Here is an 18,264-nt window from a genome sequence, read left to right as displayed (position 1 = left end):
CCCTCCCACTTTAACACCTGACTTGATTGATTTCAGAAAATTCCCAGACTCACGGGGACCCCAAATATATTAAGGTATTCTTCCACTGGACTGGCTGAGTTTAGAAATGACAGACACACACACACAAGAATGTAGAATATAAAATTTTTTTTTTTTTTATTGTCATATCATATATAAGAAAATTACAATAACCTTTAACAGAATACAGTATTTAGTTTGACACTTGTTATTTTTCTAATTTTTAAATGTGTATATATCTTGTAATTTACAGTCAACCTTGTTATCAAAAGAACTACTAAATCCTAATACAGGTGACCCCCACTTAACGCTGATCATTCGTTCCGGAAAAACAGAGCGCTAAGTGAATCGACGCTAAGCGAGCGCCGCTTTCCCATAAGGTAACATATGTATTTGTGAGCTGCGGTCGGTGCCATAGGATATTTCCTAATCAATAATAAACGGTAATGAAAAGATGCACAAATGTCGGTCAAAATATTTAATATTCAAATATTTGCACATATAAAATATTCTGCATTACATACGTATAATTATGTGGTAACTACTTGCGTATCAAAAGTAAACTTAAAATCCAATTAAAATAATGAATTTAATTGATTTAATTTAATCATGAAAAATGTGTGGATTTTGAGTTGAACTTTGGCCCTCTTCCAAATAAACTAAAAGGGGTATTAATTTTAAACGGCCCACAGCGTTACCACCCAACAATAACGTCAACTGATCCTTCGCCGCTTTGAAACTTGGCATGTTTTTTCTTCTTTCAATATGAAACTTCTTTTAGGCATTCGTTTCCACAAAAGTCCTGCTTCATCTATGTTAAAAACTTGTTGAGAAGTATAACACATAATACCCCTCTTCAATAATTTTAACAAGTTCTTTTTTGAAAGTTTCGGCTCCTTGATCTGCACTCCCTGGATTCTAAATCTATTCTACCAGCCCTTACCAGTTTTAAATGGTTCCACATTTTTTTTTTTTTAGGCGAGTTTTCTTCAGATCATCATATTGGCTAATCTCTCTCTCTCTCTCTCTCTCTCTCTCTCTCTTTTTTTTTTTTTTTTTTTTTTGTTAATATTTAACTTAACTGAATTCTGCATTGGACATTATCTTCAATAAAATTAAAGTCTTTCCATTTCAATCCTAATAGCCGGCCTAGTCCTAGTTGCTTGCAGTGGAACAGCTACCTTTCCCGCTGCAAAAATTAATTCTTTATTTTTTTATAATTGTTCTTACAGTTAAAGTTGCAAGTCCTAAATTATGGCACACATCCGCTTGTCGTTGACAGGAATCGATTCGCTTCAAAACGTCTAATTTTCAAATTCAGTCTTTTTCTTACATTTATAGTCTTCGTACTGTGCTCAGACGTTGTTGATTTTTCATTCTTTTTTCATTCTTCGAAAATGTAACTGCGTTGGTTGCATTAATTATTTTTTTTTTTTTTTTTTTTTTTTTATGAGAACCCCAAACACGAGAGGTATTAGAACCTATAGTACTTAGTACCGTGCTTGGGTTTGAGGTTAAGAAGATGAAAGAAGATATTTGTTGACATTGGGCTTGAACTTCTGTAGATTGTAATTTTCAGGAAATACGTATGAAGGAAGGTTGTTCCAGAAAACGGCAGTTGAATGAATAAATGAGGAAGATGAAAAGTTGGTTCTGTGGGTTTGAAGTTGGACAGTAAATGGATGTTGGCTGGTGGCGGCACGTGTTCGGACTGTTTTGAAAGAGAGAGCAGGAATTATAGAAGCCAATTCAGAAGAACAGTGCCCATGGAAGTATCTGTAGAAGAGGCATGCAGCAGAAACAGTGCGTCTATGAGAAAGCGAGTGGAGAGACTCTGTTAGAGATGAATCATTAATTAACCTAACTGCCCTCTTCTGAATGGAATCAAGAAGCCGGAGAGAGGTTTTGGGGGCACCACCCCAGATATGGGAACAATATTCCATGGCAGGGCGAATTTGCGATTTATACAGAGTGAACAGCTGTTTGGAAGAAAAGTAACGCCGAGAGCGAAAGAGAAAACCAAGTTTTTTAGATGCAGAGGAAGCAATATTTGTAATGTGCTTGTGCCAAGAGAGATTAGAAGTCAGGGTAATCCCCAAAAGAGATATATCATTTTGCCTAGAAATCGGAGTGTCACTAAAGATAAGCATAGGAGTAGAAGAATCCTTTTTGCGAGATATAAGACAAGACTGAGTTTGAGAAGGGTTGAAATCAACTAAGTTGTCTTTGCCCCAACTAAGTTGATTACCTGAAGATCGACATTTAAGGAATTGGTAGCAGATTTTCGAGAAGTTGAAGCTGATTGAGCAGGACAAGGTTTCTCAAAATGGAAAGTTGAATGCAATGTGCTATCATCGGCAAAACTATGGATAGGATTTCCAGTTAATGGAAGAAGGTCATTGATATACAAGAGGAAAAGAGTGGGGGAAAGAACTGAACCTTGGGGGACACTGGCATTAGTGGAGAAGTTAGAAGACAGAGAGCCATCTACCATCACCCTCAGTGAGCGATCAGAGAGAAAACTGGATAACCAATTACTAAAAACAGTTGGCAAACCATAAGATGGAAGCTTGTTTAGAAGACCTTTATGCCAAACACGATCAAAAGCCTTTGAGATGTCAAGAGCAACTACTTGTGTTTCACCGAACCTTTCCATTGAATTAGTCCATAAATGGGTAACATAAGCCAGAATATCTCCAGTGGATCGACACTGACGGAATCCATACTGGTGATCGTTGATCAGACGGAAGGTTTCTAGGTAGTTTAAGATTTGGCGGTTAATTGATTTCTCCATTACTTTAGAAAGAGTGGAAGTAATAGCAATGGGACGATAATTGGATGGGAGGGATTTGTCACCCTTTTTAGGAACTGGCTGGATATGAGCAAATTTCCAAGCAGAAGGAAAAACACCTTTGGAATAAGAAAGTGAAAAAAGGCGGCAAAGAATAGGAGTAAGTTCAGGAGCACAGGTTTTGAGAACAAGTGGAGAAATACCATCAGGACCTGGAGCTTTCTTAGCATCAAGATTCATCAAAATCCTTCTGATATCCTTTTGACGGAAGACCACAGGAGGCATTGAATGGAGCGTGTTGGGAATGGTGGGAGGTGTTTTACCAAGATCATTAATACATGAGCTGGAAGAAAAATGGGATGCTAGCAGGTCAGCTTTATCCTTGGCTGAAGTGGCAACAGAACCATCTGGTTTGGATAGAGGTGGGAGCAAAGATGGGCAAAAGTTGCGGCCAATAGCTTTGGCAAGAGACCAGAATGCTCGGCTACCATTAGGGCAAGAAGCAAGTCTTCTACTCTTAGCCTGTTCAAACTCTAGTTTGGACTGGTTAATAACTGCTTTGCAACTGTTGCGAGCTTTGGTGTAGGCAGAAAATGAAACTAAAGAATTAGAAACAAGCCAATTACGATATGCAACATTCTTCTCTTGGACAGCCTTAGCACATTTATTGGAAAACCAAGGTTTAGATAAAGGACGAGATTTTAAAGTGGAGTGTGGGATAAAGGATTCCATTTCTGCAAGAATAATTTCACTGACACGATCTGAGCAAACGTTGACATCAGAAGTTTTGAAACAGTAATCCGACCAAGGAAAAGAAGAAAAGAAGTCTCGCAGGTCATCCCATTTTGCATTCTTGTAATGCCAAACAACACGTGGTTGGGAATAGCCATGAGATAAAGGTTCCATTGGAGAAGAGACAATCACCAAGTTGTGATCTGAAGTGCCTAAAGGACCTCTCACTTCGACCGTGTACTTAGAAGGGTTGTTTGTGAGAAAAAGATCAAGCGTATTGGCTGTATGATTAGGATTGTCCGGTATTCTTGTAGGTAAATGGACAATCTGTGCTAGGTCATTAGTAATTGCAAAAGCCTCAGCATCTCGACCTGCTGGGTCGGTGTGACTAGAAAACGGAAGCCAGCTGGAGTTGTGAACATTAAAATCACCAAGGAAAATTATTTCACTGTTAGGAAAGTTGGATTGGAGAAAGTCAAGTTGCAAAGAGAGGAAGTCAAAGAGCTCCAAGTGATTAGTGGAGTTGGGAGAACGGTAGAGACAACAGATGAATTTGACACAATGAGGTAGAGAGATTTTAAGCCAGAGAAGATCAAATAGAGGAGATTCCAAATTGCCAAGTCTCTGACAGGGAATATCAGAACGGACATAGGCACAAGTACCACCTTTGAGGCGAAAGGAATCATACAGCGAATAATTTGGGCATCTGAGATGAGCAGTAGATGAATCAACCGATATCTGAGATTCTGTCAGAAAAAGTACATGGGGTTTGGCAGACTGCAAGTGGAAATGGACATCGTTGAGATTAGAATTGAGACCACGTATATTTGTGAAATGAATTAGGAAGTCCTTGGGAGGTTTAGATCTTTTCGCAGATAAGCTTGCTCTATTAGTTTGACAATTCATGGTGTATTCAATAGTAAGAAAAAAGTGGGTGGGACATGCTGTATGCAGTAATGAAATTTTTGGATATGGCGTACATGTGGTAAGAATATACCCAGATCCTTGACATAACGTGGCCTCGACAATGCTCCCCGCATACACACTACTCGGACTCCCTCCAGTCACTATCTGGCAGAGTAGAGGCAGCAAGATTATACACTAGCTGATCGGGAAGCTTCCTAGAGAGTTACCAATAGGTTCAGTCCGGTGTACTAACTAGCGGCCGGCCTGCGAACACCGTTTTAGAGCTGTACCCTCGAAATGTAAGGAATATTGGATCTCGCCACGACATTCATCATAACCTCAAAAGTCATCAATCATACTGCATGATGGAAGAGATAGGGAAAGGTTGACCGGAACTTAGCTCTAGAGACTAAACATGGGTTCCACCACTTCAAGCCTCCAATAAGCAAAGTGGTGGTACTGCACCGGTTGATGAGAGTCGTCTACCACCTAGAATGATACAATGATACAAATTATGATACAATGTTCAAGTAAACTGTCCGTTTCGCACGTTGTCTAATACGGTACTGAGTGATGACTAGACTTCGGATAAATGCATATAACGCAAATATTACAAGCAATATACTTCGTCATTTTTTAAAATGTTGATCTAGGAACTACGTAACAAGTCACTGTACTGAAATTAAATTAGCGTGCAAGAAAATTTCACTGAGCGTGGGAAAATTTCTCAAGTCGGCGTGGGAAACGTTTTAATGCTGTTTTGCTATTCATTTTAAAGCTATCGACTCCATCAAATGAAACGATTTCGTTAAATATGTCAAAAATGTAATCTGTAAAAGAGCGTTATAGTGATCTGTGACAGCGTTATAGTCAGACACGGGTTATAATATAATAACAGCGTTATAGCGAATCAGCGTATAGCGAACCGCGTTATAACGGGGGCCTGCTGTACTTATATATATCTACATATATATATATATATATATCATTGTGTCTCTTCATGTTGCTCCACAAAGATTTCAGTAGGTCCGGGCATTTATTACCCCTCACAACGCACAATCTGTCTCTTTGCTCCTTAACAGTCCATGTAAGTCAATAAACCACCATCAGCCAATGAACAGACAAAATTATAATTTCATAAGTGCTCGTTTCCCAACTTATTAGGAAATACATATATATTCATTCAAGAATCCTTCCTTGCAAACATGTCAACAGTCAACAATATCCAACCAATTTACTTAGTTACCTTTCCGTTCAATTAATCCACTATTTCATAATTAGGGCTAGATGCTCATTTAATTGTTTACCTGTTTAATCATTTTCTACCCCAAATAAGTCATACTCACAGCAATTTAACATTCACAATAATTCACGGACAAAATTTTTACTTCCTACTACAGATTAACTTACTCTTAAATTGCATTACTCTGATCTCTATACTAAATTGAATTATCACTCCTTAAGTATTACACTCGTTCAAATATATATATATATAGTTAGTACTTTGACATTCTCTCTTAAAATTTATAGCGTCCTCCTAGAGTCCTTTTCATTATTAAATTAGTTCCCCCTTTTTTTTTTATATTCTCAGTACTGATTCTAGCACTTACGCAATGGTCTGGTATTCCTCCCTGCTCGGTCTCTCTTCCTATCTGCTCGGGGTGAGGACTGGAAAGCGAAAGGTTGCTCATCCGGGGAACACAGTAATCTATCCTGGGTTTCTCTACCGGGTACTGCACGGCTGAAGATAATACCGGATCTTATCTCCTTTCTTCCTCCATCTGCGTTGCGTCCGAGGACTGGGATACCTTCCGGGTCGACTAGTCACTCAACTGCTCAATCGAGAAATTTGCCTTTAGGGCGTTTCACCATTCTTCCTCCATAGATTGCATTAACTTCTTCAAGGGAACGATACTTCCGACTCTAGACTTTCACAAAATAATTTCTTATAATAAATTCTCCCACTACAGCTTCCATCTCCCCAGGACTGCTTCCACCACCCAACTTAGATCACGACTCCTCTTCTCACTCTCTTCACCACAAGAACTCCTCTCCCAATGATCCCAGTATCAATTTTTTTTCCCCTTCCCTCCTTTCTCTCAAAATTCCCACCGCTTTCTTCCTGGCCAATCGTTGACTTCCCCATCCTTTCCTACGTGATCCTATTCGTCTCCCTTCATTTCCGTGGGCGTGTTTTCTTTTTCCTAGTGTGACCGAACTTCCGTTAGTCTGGAAATTACTGGTACATTCTAGGAATTAAACGTAAGTTCCGGTCAGCTAAGAGAGTTTCAGGCTTTCTTTGTGACCTCACCCCCATTACTACGTCGCCCACACCTGCTAGAGGTTGAACTGTGAAATTTATTAATAGGGCCACTTCCGCACTCAGTGCCCTTTCTATAGAGTATATGCTCCTGTCTTAAGCGGGATTTGTTTCGGTCCATTATAATTACTTTTACTGACTCGCTTAAGGAATTCTTTACAACCGAGATTTAACTAACTGGGAGTGCTTGGACTAACCTTCGAATTTCAGTGTTTCTTAACAAATGATACTTGACTGAAACTAACTATATTCGCCACAATTAATTCTTCCAATATTTAACAAACTTTATAATTTTTTGTAAGGCTGGGTCCTTACATTGCATCCCTCTCCCCCTAAAAATTTATATCCCATATATATAAATTTTATACAGGTCCTCAGGCGGATGTGCCTTCTTCCAGGGCCTACTTATTATCGACAACCTTAAATTCTCCTATTCCTATATACAATTCTATACATGTACATTAATTAAATGTATATATATATATTTTTTTTTTTCGTCACTAAAACTATTCCCATCCCATGTTTTCATTAAATGCTGCTCCTAAATACATTTGTTGTAGCCTATTTGTCTCTTTCAACTTGAGGGCCCTTTCCCCATAGGAAGTTTCAGTTCTGTGGTTCCCTGGCCATTCGATTCTTTTCGGCTCTGTTGATTCATTTAATTTGTGATCATTCCCATCACCGCCATTTTCCCCCACTTTAAGTGTTTTCTGCTCGGAATTCTCCTTATCTTTCTCCTTTACTTCTAATGTTCCCACGTGTAGTGTTTTGGTTCTAATCCACCGTCTGGGTCCATTCTTTCGCCCTTTCACCTCAATTTTTGCAGTCTCTTTCCACTTCTTTTCTTTCCTTTTAATTGCCGAGCTTGATCTCTTGTCGTTTCTCTCACTTACCGGACTTCCATAATTCATCTCTCTCATTTCTGGCCTATCCTTGCACTCTATTGGACCAAATATGAGGTTTCTTGAGCGCCAAGGATAAAATCGACCTGTCTTGATCTTCCATGACTTTCTGGGATCAGTATTCCCATACTTGACTCCCTGATCCTCCATCTGAGTCCGGCAGAATCTGGCTATATGCCCATATCTGCTACACCTATAACACCTCACCTGACCCTGATGATTCCATTTATGTCCTAGAGTGGCCAAAACTATTGGTTCTTTATTCTTAAACTTACTTCTATGTATGTGTGGCATCGCCCTTTCCCTGTCGTTAAGTCTCCATCTTCCTTCCCTTTCTCTATTTACTACTCTATCACCTTCCACCAGTCCGTAACAGCGAGTTCCCCTCCAGGCCTGATCATGTCTCCCAGGGTTTTGTTCGTGGCGATATTTACCACTTCCCCTGTATCCCTTTTGGCTATTCCTGTGTGGGCAATATCTTGCGAGATGTTCCCTGTCCCCACATATGTAGCACCCCCTCGGTCCATTTCGTCTATTTTCTCCGACTTCCCCTTTCCACCACTCTATGTCGTTATACTTGCCTCTTGAGCTCTGCCCCGTTTGCGGTCCTTCGCCCCCCTGTCTATTATTTTCATCTAGTGCATTCTTTTTTGTGTTTAATTGCTCTAGTAATTTATTTAATTTTATTTCCATTCCCACTATCTGTTTCTCTAGCCCTTCTAGCTTAATTTTGCCTTCCCTTTCTTTATTACCTTTTGGTTTTGTCCCTTCTCCTGTTGATACTATATTTATGTCCCCTCTTGTTGCCCCCCCGACCTTGGAGATCTAGTTTTTGCTCCTCGATGGTCAGTTCCTTGCCCTCTGCTAATGAATTGGGTTTTCTCCTAAGGATTTCTCGCTTATATTTGTCTTTAACCCCCCCATCAAAAACTGTCCCATCAGGATTTTGTCAAAGGCGCTATTTTCCTTTTCCGATACTTCTGTATTTAATTTTACTGTTAAAAATCTTTTGTAATAGTCTTCTACACTTTCACGATTATTTTGACTATAATTATTTAACATCCCGATCCCTTCCAGAAACGTGATCTTTGGGGAAAATAACTTCCTTAATATCTTTTCAAAATTATCTAATGTTTCTATTTCCATCCCTTGGGTTTCCTCTAAATACCTAGTCTGGGCCCTGCCTTTCAGTTTGAATTCCGCCATCATGACTATTTCTAGTTCCGTTAATTCTTCCTTTTCCTTAATCATTTTCAGTTTTCTCAGAAAATGTTCCACATTTTCTGATGATTCCCCTTTAAATACTTTTAAAAATTTGCTTAACTTAATTGGGCCCCTATTATCATTCCCTATACTAACAATTGTTTCTCCTGATGTCTCCTATCCATTAATATTTTCCTCCCTTTCTCTATCCCTACTGCTGTTCGCTCTCCTTGTAGCCATGACTTATCTTTCGAGGTGGGGGTTTATTCTAATTAACTAGCTATTTGCTATCAATACCTTTCTTATTCTATAACTTATTTCATCTAATTCTAAAACACAAGAAATTCTAATTCAGTACCCACTTTAACTACTTACTTTTCCCCTTTTCACTTTCTGGCTCGCCAGCTAAATTTTTTTCTTTCAGTTTCAGCAACTGGATTACATATACATATATATATATATATTTTTTTTTTTCTGTAGTTCTGAACTCAGCCTTCCGTTGTGAAGAATTATCCTGGCTTACGCTCGCCAATTGTGGGGGGTGGGTATTTGTTTTTCTTGGTTGCCCTAATTTTCTTTATATTTTAATTATTGTAATCTATCCCCTTTTTCATATGTATATCCCCGTAGTCCAATCCTCCCACTTAACATCTGACTTGTTTGTTCTCAGAAGATTACCAGACCCAAAGGGGACCCCAATTATTTTAGGTATTTTTCCACCGGATTGGCTGAGTTTCGGAATGACAGACTCCAACACATGAATGTAAAATAAAACAATGTTTATTAACATATCATACAGAAACTAGCAATAGCATTTAGTCAAACTATATTTGGCTGGTGACTTGTTAATTCATTAACCTTTATATGTGTAAATATCTTGTTCAAACTCAATTGTTTCATCATCAGATATTCTATTCTAATACACATTATTATTCATTATGTCATGGTGTCTCTTCATGTTCTTTACAGGGACTTCAATAGGTCGTGTCATACACTTTACATAGATTCTTCCCACTCTTCTTCTGAACAGTCTGTATAATAAACCAACAACTACCCGCCAATGAACTGGCTCACAAAAACCTTCAGAGTTCGTGTCTCAATTTGTAAGAAAATTGCATTTATTCAATCAGACACCCTTTCTGCAATCAGGTCAACAGGAAATATTAATCAATTCAATTTAACATTACCCTTCAGAACAGTTAATCCTCTATACCTTTATATATCACTTATTGATTAGCCCCTACTCAAATCAGAAATACTATCCACTCATCAACTCATAATATATCGAAATTTCAACCTTTAATTTCATACATACTATAAAAACCTTTCCCAACTTTAAACAATTCTCAGTTATCTATTATACCCTCTCCTTCCAGCAAGCATTTATATGAGGAGCTTCACTTCAAATTATAGGCTACGCCCGTCTTAAATACATTACACTTTTATACATATATTCATTACTTAAATCTCCCTCCTTAACTATATATACATATTCCTCCTAAAGTCCTCTCCTTAATAAATTAAGTACACCTATTTCGGTAAACCCTCTAGCACTTACGTGTTTGGCCTGGAACTTTCCTTCCTGCTCGGCTTCCTTTCATATCGGTCATTCAGGTACTGGAATGCGGGGACGCTCATTTGGGGATCTCGGTGATCATGGTGTTTCCCTACTGGGTACTGCACGGCTGGAATCAATCAGGGTCGTATACTCTTTACCGGTCGGCATTTCTTCTTCCGTGGGCAGAGGGGTTGTCGAGTAGGTCAATTGTTCGACCACTCATTCGACTGGCTTTGCCTATATAATTCTCAGGGTGTGATTCTTCCTTCTTCCTCACTATGGCTTCCATGTTTACAGGTGAACATTCCTACTGGCTGTCGGGATATGCAGAATTTCTATCACTGCTTCCATCTACCTCAGGTCTGTAGCTATCATCCGAATTAGACTACTGCTCTGCTTTGTATCTTTCTCCAACTCCTTCAAATCATTCTCCAGACCGCTCCGAGAACTTCTTCTGACTCCTCCGAAAACTTCTTCCGAATCTCACGAAAACTTTTTCAGAATGCCACGAAAACCTTTTTAGAATCTCCCTCTCAAAATTCCCTCTATTTTCTTCCTGGCCAATTGGAGATCTGCACATCCTTTTTCCTGTGTTCTCATTTGTCTCCTCTCCTCTTCCGTGGGCGGGTCTTCTTTACTCTTTGTGTCCCAACTTCCGTGAGCCTCGAACATACAAGAACAATCCAGAAAGAGATGCGGAAGTTCCGGTCAGCTGAGAAGCGTCACAGCTCCTCCCGTGACCTCACGCGCGCACACCTGGTGACGTCGCCCACCTCTAATAGCGTTTCACCGTGAAATCTTTAAGAGGGCCAGCTTAAGCACTCTTGGCCCTTACTATGGTGCATCTGCTTCTGTCTTAATGGGGATTTGTCATGGTATATTACTTTCACTGACTCGTCAAAGAACTTCCATACAAACCAGCTACAACTAAACAGGGAGTGACTGGAAGGTATTTTTGAATTCCAGTGTTTCTTAACCCATGTTGTTTTTACCAGAAAACCACTATTCGTATTACAGTTAAATTCTCATAATATTTAACAATTTTTATTAATTAATGTAAGGACGGGTCCTTACAATATCTTCAGCACCAACTCTAGAACAAAAACCATATTCGTTACTAGAATAGCTGTCGCTCTCCTGAAGTAAAGACAGAATTATCTTTGAGTCAAGTTTTATATTAACTTACCAAAATTTGATAACTAAGAGATGGTTCTCTAAGATTGGAAAAAATTACAATCATTAAACCTATAACACACTACTACCCTTGTTTATGTTATATCAATATTTATGTCACACCAAAATGAACCAAGATTGCAGTTGCCATGCATATTAACTGGATACAGTGCCTTAGATTTTATGTTCTGCTTAACTAAGAGCATAACTTTTCATTTCTCTTTTTGTCTTATCTGTCCTTTCAATCCCACGTTGTACTCTCCTTATTAATATTCTGCATCGCTGATTTCCAAGTTACGCTAGGTCTCCGATATCCCTTCAATATTTACACTTGTCTTACCGAATACTTCAAATTGATCAAATATATTCACTGTGCTCATAGCACTAGTTTACATGAAAATACACACAACTGTCCTTACTCTGTAGGTAACACTAACTGAGCACATGAATTTGCTTATTCCATGAGGACCATCCTGCAGTATTTGAAATTCCCGACACCTTGCTTGTTAGTAGCCCGGATGACGCATGATGCAGTTGACGAAGATCTCGATGCACACAATATTCCCATCGTAAACCTAGATTGCAGAGAAGCTATTGATGCCGTTGTGTATCAAATACTGCTCTAAAAATTGTGAATATTTGTTTGGTGCTGTATTAGTTTTCTCCCTTCATTTTCCACTAGCAATACTAATTAAAAGGGTAAGAAATAGAATCTTTTATTGCATTACACGTTCTATACAATTAATCCCATCATATAATGGTGATGCCAAAGGTATTTAGTTGTTTCTGACCGTTTTACTAGGGACTATATAAGTAGTATCTTATATAAATTTGGGTAGATGGTTATTTCCCAAAAAGATATGATATGACACACAGAAAACATCAGTTTTTTTTATACCAATAACACAATGGATATTAAATTCTATACTCACTGAGAAACTTTTCTGAAAAGCTTTTTTGCGCGTTATTATCACTGAATAACGCGCATCATTTATGTAGTATTTTTAGGCACTGCATATTAATGTGAATTAACCAATATCATGCATCTTCGTAAATCTCTACTTCTAAAAGATTATATCCTTGAAACATCTTACAGTACACATATATCGTCAGACCTCCCCACACCGGGTGGAAAAGGCCTGGGTTCGAATCCCGTCGATGACACGAGGAAATTTAATGGCCTTTTTTCGTTCCTTGGCTGAATTAGTCGATCTCAGGAGTAGATAGTAAGGTCGCCCACAAGCTGGGATTCGTCGTCCAGGAGAAGTGTTAAATCGACCAGAAAACACGCAATTTACAGACACAACTTATTTACAACACACATGGGTATTTGAATTAATATTGTGGGTGACCCTAATAAATAAAATACACAATACTTTATATATGCAGTATATGTGTATATTACGCAGTATATATGAAGTAATTACTGTTCATACATAATTTAATCTTACCACACCATCAATGAATCAATATAAAGACCATTTTTCTCGTATTGCCAGGCTGTTACATTATTAGATTTTACAATTTTTTTTTGCCAAAAACGCTGATACGGGCTTGATTAGGGAGAAATGGAAAAGATCAACATGTTTTTAAATGCACTGTTCTTCATTTGAAATACTGTATATCCTTCAAACCTTGACTGACTTATTTGGTGAGCTGATAATGTGTTAAACAGTGAAGCATATTATATTATGTAATACCAAACTCAACAAATATAATTCTCAAAATTATTCATAAAACCTCGATATTCTCAGCAGTTAAATTTTGCTCAAGCCATACATTTATTAAACACGTCTTTTTAATTTCACGTGCCACAACTTTAAAATAATATATATAATAACTTTTAGTATTATAATTCAATTATAAAAATCGCTATTTTAATAAGATGTGTCGGTTAAATACTAAGACATTACTACGATTGAAGCATTAGAATTTCTTATACTTCAAAACAAACACGGGACAAGAAATTCACCATACTCACATGTAGAACTGGTTCTCCAGACAAATTTTGTTCCTTTATCTACAGAAAAATCTAAAAAATAAAATATATATTTGAATTCGTGGGAAATCTGAACCGTGCATGGATCAATGGGTACAGAGTGCACCAAGGTAGAAATTTGTCCAAAAATATGCAAATGCTATTTTCACTTAACATAATAATTCCTTATAACAGCTAATTATGTTTTTTTTTTTTTATGAAAACCACAAACAAGACAGGTATTAGTACTTAGTACCCTGCATGTGTGATTATGTGAAGTATGTAATTAATATCATCGGACATTTTTATATTCATTGTGATAAGATTTCCTATTTGAATTATATTCTTTATAGTATTTTATTTTTTATAAGTATTCAAATTACAAATTCATAAAACAAAAAAAACCCATTTAGAAATTCCTGTATTAATTCTCAAGTTGGGGATTTAGAAAGCAATTACTGTACATAGAGCAGAACATTCCACCTTAATCCCGTATTTGCCTTAGGCGGTCTGAATTTCTATTGGCTAATGGAGGATTAAGATAATCCATGAATCTTGAATTCCCATTGGGTAATGCTGAATTCCCGCCACACCCGTCGAACTTTAACTGTTGCAACAGTCGAAGTTAAGTCCTTCTTGAAGTTGACTAGCTGAAGTCTGCATAGCATCGAAGTATTAACCGGATTGAAACATCAGGTATGGTTTTCACATTAAATTTCATTTTGTGTAGTTACTGTTTAAATTATATTTTTATCAGATGATTAACAGAAACAGTTTATTCTTATTTCAGACGTTTATGATGTATTTTTGTGCTTCTAAACGCCCATGCAAACAAAATGAGCAGACAGAACCTCCCAGAAAGAGAACGAATTTAGACCTTAGCAATGAAGAACAAAAGTAAGTTGCTTCTAGCGAGTTAATATATTATTTATTTTCTAATAATTGTTCAGGAGTGAGAGCAACAAAATATATTTCTGTAGTTTTTAGCTCATTGATTTCAGGAATAAGTTTATAACAATTAATTTCCCTTACATACATATAGCAGAAATTAAATTAGACCAAGAAAGCTTGTTTCAGCTATTCTTTGAATTAATACGACCCATTATATAACTTGAATATTTTCTATTGAAATAAGTTAGATCATGTTCATCAGTTACAAAATATTATTTAATTTGCTATTCGGTGAATAAAAGAATGCATCCCTCCCTAATTGATTTCTTAGAAAACGTAACTGAATTCGATAGTTTTAATGTTTTATGTAAAAGATTTACATTTTGATTTTATCGTGCTACAATATTTAATTGATTTCGATTATTGCACATCCATTTATCTGTAGGGTTCAATGTACTAGTTAAAGGGAATTTATATTCATTTAAGCGTCGTGGCGATAAAATAAACCTACCCTTTCTGTCTGTCATCAATTCAGTAAGTGTTACTTTTGTGATTATCGAAGGTAATCACAAAAGATAATCAGATAAAACAGAATTCATATTGTACCCTGTTTTATCTGAATCTGTGCGAGAGAACTGTTATCATTCATCTGTAATCTAAGAGCTAAAAATACAATTTTTTTTTCAATTCGTTAAAATATCATAGTTCAATTAGAATAATATAACATATAGTATTATGATCTTTAAGAAAGTGAATTTACTAACAATGATTTCTTACATTTTACAGCTTCGACGAAGTAACTTTTCCTAAACCAGTATGCAGAATAGGACAGTCCTGTGGTAAGTACAGTTCATTTGACATAAATAACATAATGAATAAAACCTTTGATGATTATTTCGATGTATGGGACTATCAGACTGCGAGGGCGAAGGAACAAATTAGGCAACAATTTCAAATGGATTTTAAAATTTCAAAAGATATAAATGCCATAATTGCTGGAGTCCCTCCCATTCTGATGCCTATAGATGAAATAAAAGACAGTGAAACGAATTTCCAAAATATTTTAAAAGATATAAAAAACGTAATTGCGGATGTACCTCCAATTCACACACAAATAAATTATGAAACAAAACGGGAAATTCGTTTCAATATCAAATACAAATTAAAAAAAATAAATACTCCCTCTTCCATAAATTACCGACCTTTATTGCAGAAACTGCCTCCTTCAATTATTCGTCGAGATCCTCGACTTAAGAGGTATTTGAAATGATGTCATTCACTCAGGAATGCTTTTACAGGGTATTAATGGACGTCAGGAGTTATCCCTCTGATAAGAAATTTGAATTTAACGAAGAGGTGACGTCCTCATTCCTGTGTATATTTAGTTCATTGTTTTCTTTTCTTCATAGTTTATCACGGTATTTCTGTTGTTATTTGACTATATGATGCAAGGAGGTGGATATCACTTTCTGTATTATCTGGATTTGTTTTCTTACTTTCGAAATAAGACAAAGCAATTATTTTATTACAGAAAAGTGTTACTTATGATAACAGACGAATATTCATTGCATACCACCTAAAAATAAGATCAATGTTGTTTTCTTTCTGTCGATCATATATATTGTTCGTAACTAGGAAACAGTGTGATAAATAAGCAATTCCTTCTGGAAACCAGCTTTTTTTTAAAATTTTTATACATCTACATTGCAACTGTGTTTGCTTTACTTTCACTACTATAAATTCATGTTTTTTTTTATGATATCATCATCAGCCATTTTCAATCCACTGCAGCAAGAAGGCCTCTCCAGAAACTTTCCAGTTCCTTCTGTTTTGTGCAATGGTCATCCATTTACTACCCACAAACTCATGAATTTCATCTGTCCATCTCCGTTGGTGTCTTCCAGGTTTTCTCTTGGGTACCATTTGTTATTTTCTTAGTCCATCTGTCATCATGTCTTCGAGCTATCTGTCCTGCCCAAGACTTCTTTAGTTTTTGATAAGAATGTCCTTTACTTGAGTTTGCTTCCTAATTCATGTGTTTATCTTCTTATCTAACAGTCTGATTCCCAATATAGTTCCTTCCATTCATCACTGCGTAGTTATCAGCTTCTCTTCCATTCTTTTGGTGAATGCCCAAGTTTCACTTCCATAAGTCATGGTGAGAGTATGCATTGGTTCATTATTTTACGTTTCAGACAAACTGGGATATTGCTTCTATGTGACTATAAAGTAAACCCCCGCTATTCTCGGGGGTTACGTTCCTGAGAAATGTCGCGAATACTGAGTTATGGCTCACAAAGTAATAAAGGGGTTCCATTATATGTACCTTCATAATATGACTATGTACATTGACAGTGCATAGTGAAATCCAAGCATATGGCATCGAAATGAAAATAAGAAACAATTTAATATTAAATGTAATATTTATTAGAAATTTCAAACAAATCTTTCAAACCAGCGCCTTTGCTAGCTAAAAAAACTTATCCCGCCAGTGCTATTACCAGTTTCACTAAAGTGTTGATGAAGGAGTTTTGCCTTTTCACGAATGATGAGTGAACTTAACGGAATTTTATTTTGAGTTCAGTCTTCTATCCACAGATTTAAAGCTTTTTCCATTTTTTCTAATTTAACATCACGAGTTACAGAGCAAATTTTTGAAGCAATTAGCGCGTTTTCACGGACACTACGGCGGATTTTTTCTTCCGATTTTTTGATTGATCGTACGGTTGACTGATTTTATAATGTTTTGCCACTGAGGAGACACTTTCACCATTAGAAATTTTGTCTAATAACTCAAATTTATTCGCTAATGTCATCACCTTCTTTGATCTTTTCACATTTCCCTTGTTATTCGTAGCCATATTTTTGTACGGGTTAGAAAGAACTTGTCCACAATAAAGGCGCTTTCTTCCGCTAACACGCTCGAAAAAGTGTTTTACACTGAAAAACGGTAAATTTATCACTTTTGGAAGCATTTCAATTTTTTAAGCATATAAATTAAAAGCAAACGACGAAACCTTCCATGACAAGCGCATAACACATACTGAACAAGGATTAGCGAGAAACATCCACGCTCGCGATTTTGTCACCCCTCTCCCCCATCCACTGAGCGCTGTTTTGACCGAGAAAGATAATTTTAGCCACTCCCATGTTTTTTTATTGGCGGAAGATATTCACGGCGCTTTAAAATTCACATTTTTTTAGGTTTCATTTTATATTAAATTAGCGACCGCGAATAGCGGGGGTTTACTCTATTTCCTGAATGCTATCCATCCAAAATTTATTCTTCTCTTGGCTTCCAGCCATTTATCATTATTACAGCTAATGACTTGTCTCCTCTTCTGCTATCTCAAAGACCTTTGTATTATTTACTGCATCTTACCATTCTGTGATCACTTTTACCTTGATCAGGACGATATATCTTCTGTTAGTGAGGATGAAATCGATTTCATTAGTTGTTAATCCATTTGGGCTCTTCCATGTCCTCTTTCTGTTCACCCTTTTCTTTAAAAAAGTGTTCATTACTCGCATTCCTCTAGATTCTGCAAATTCCACTAGTCTTTCACCAATTCCAAAATTTCCTATAGTTCCCCTTTCTGTGCTGTTTTGTCTCTTTCCAAGCCTAGTTATGAGATTTGCCTTAAACACGTCACAGGGTTTCGTGACTCACACGGAAATAGCCGATGGCGATTTACGCGTGAGTCATGATTTAATCCGTTGAGGAACCTGTGGAATGTTTTTCAAGGTCGACCTGGTGACTAATAATAGCTTACCTGGGGATTTTTTTCTTTG

This window comes from Mastigoproctus giganteus, chromosome 10, assembly GCF_048544385.1.
Source record: "Mastigoproctus giganteus isolate SK-2022 chromosome 10, ASM4854438v1, whole genome shotgun sequence".
Lineage (NCBI taxonomy): Eukaryota > Metazoa > Arthropoda > Arachnida > Uropygi > Thelyphonidae > Mastigoproctus > Mastigoproctus giganteus.
This window is presented reverse-complemented; position numbering follows the sequence as displayed.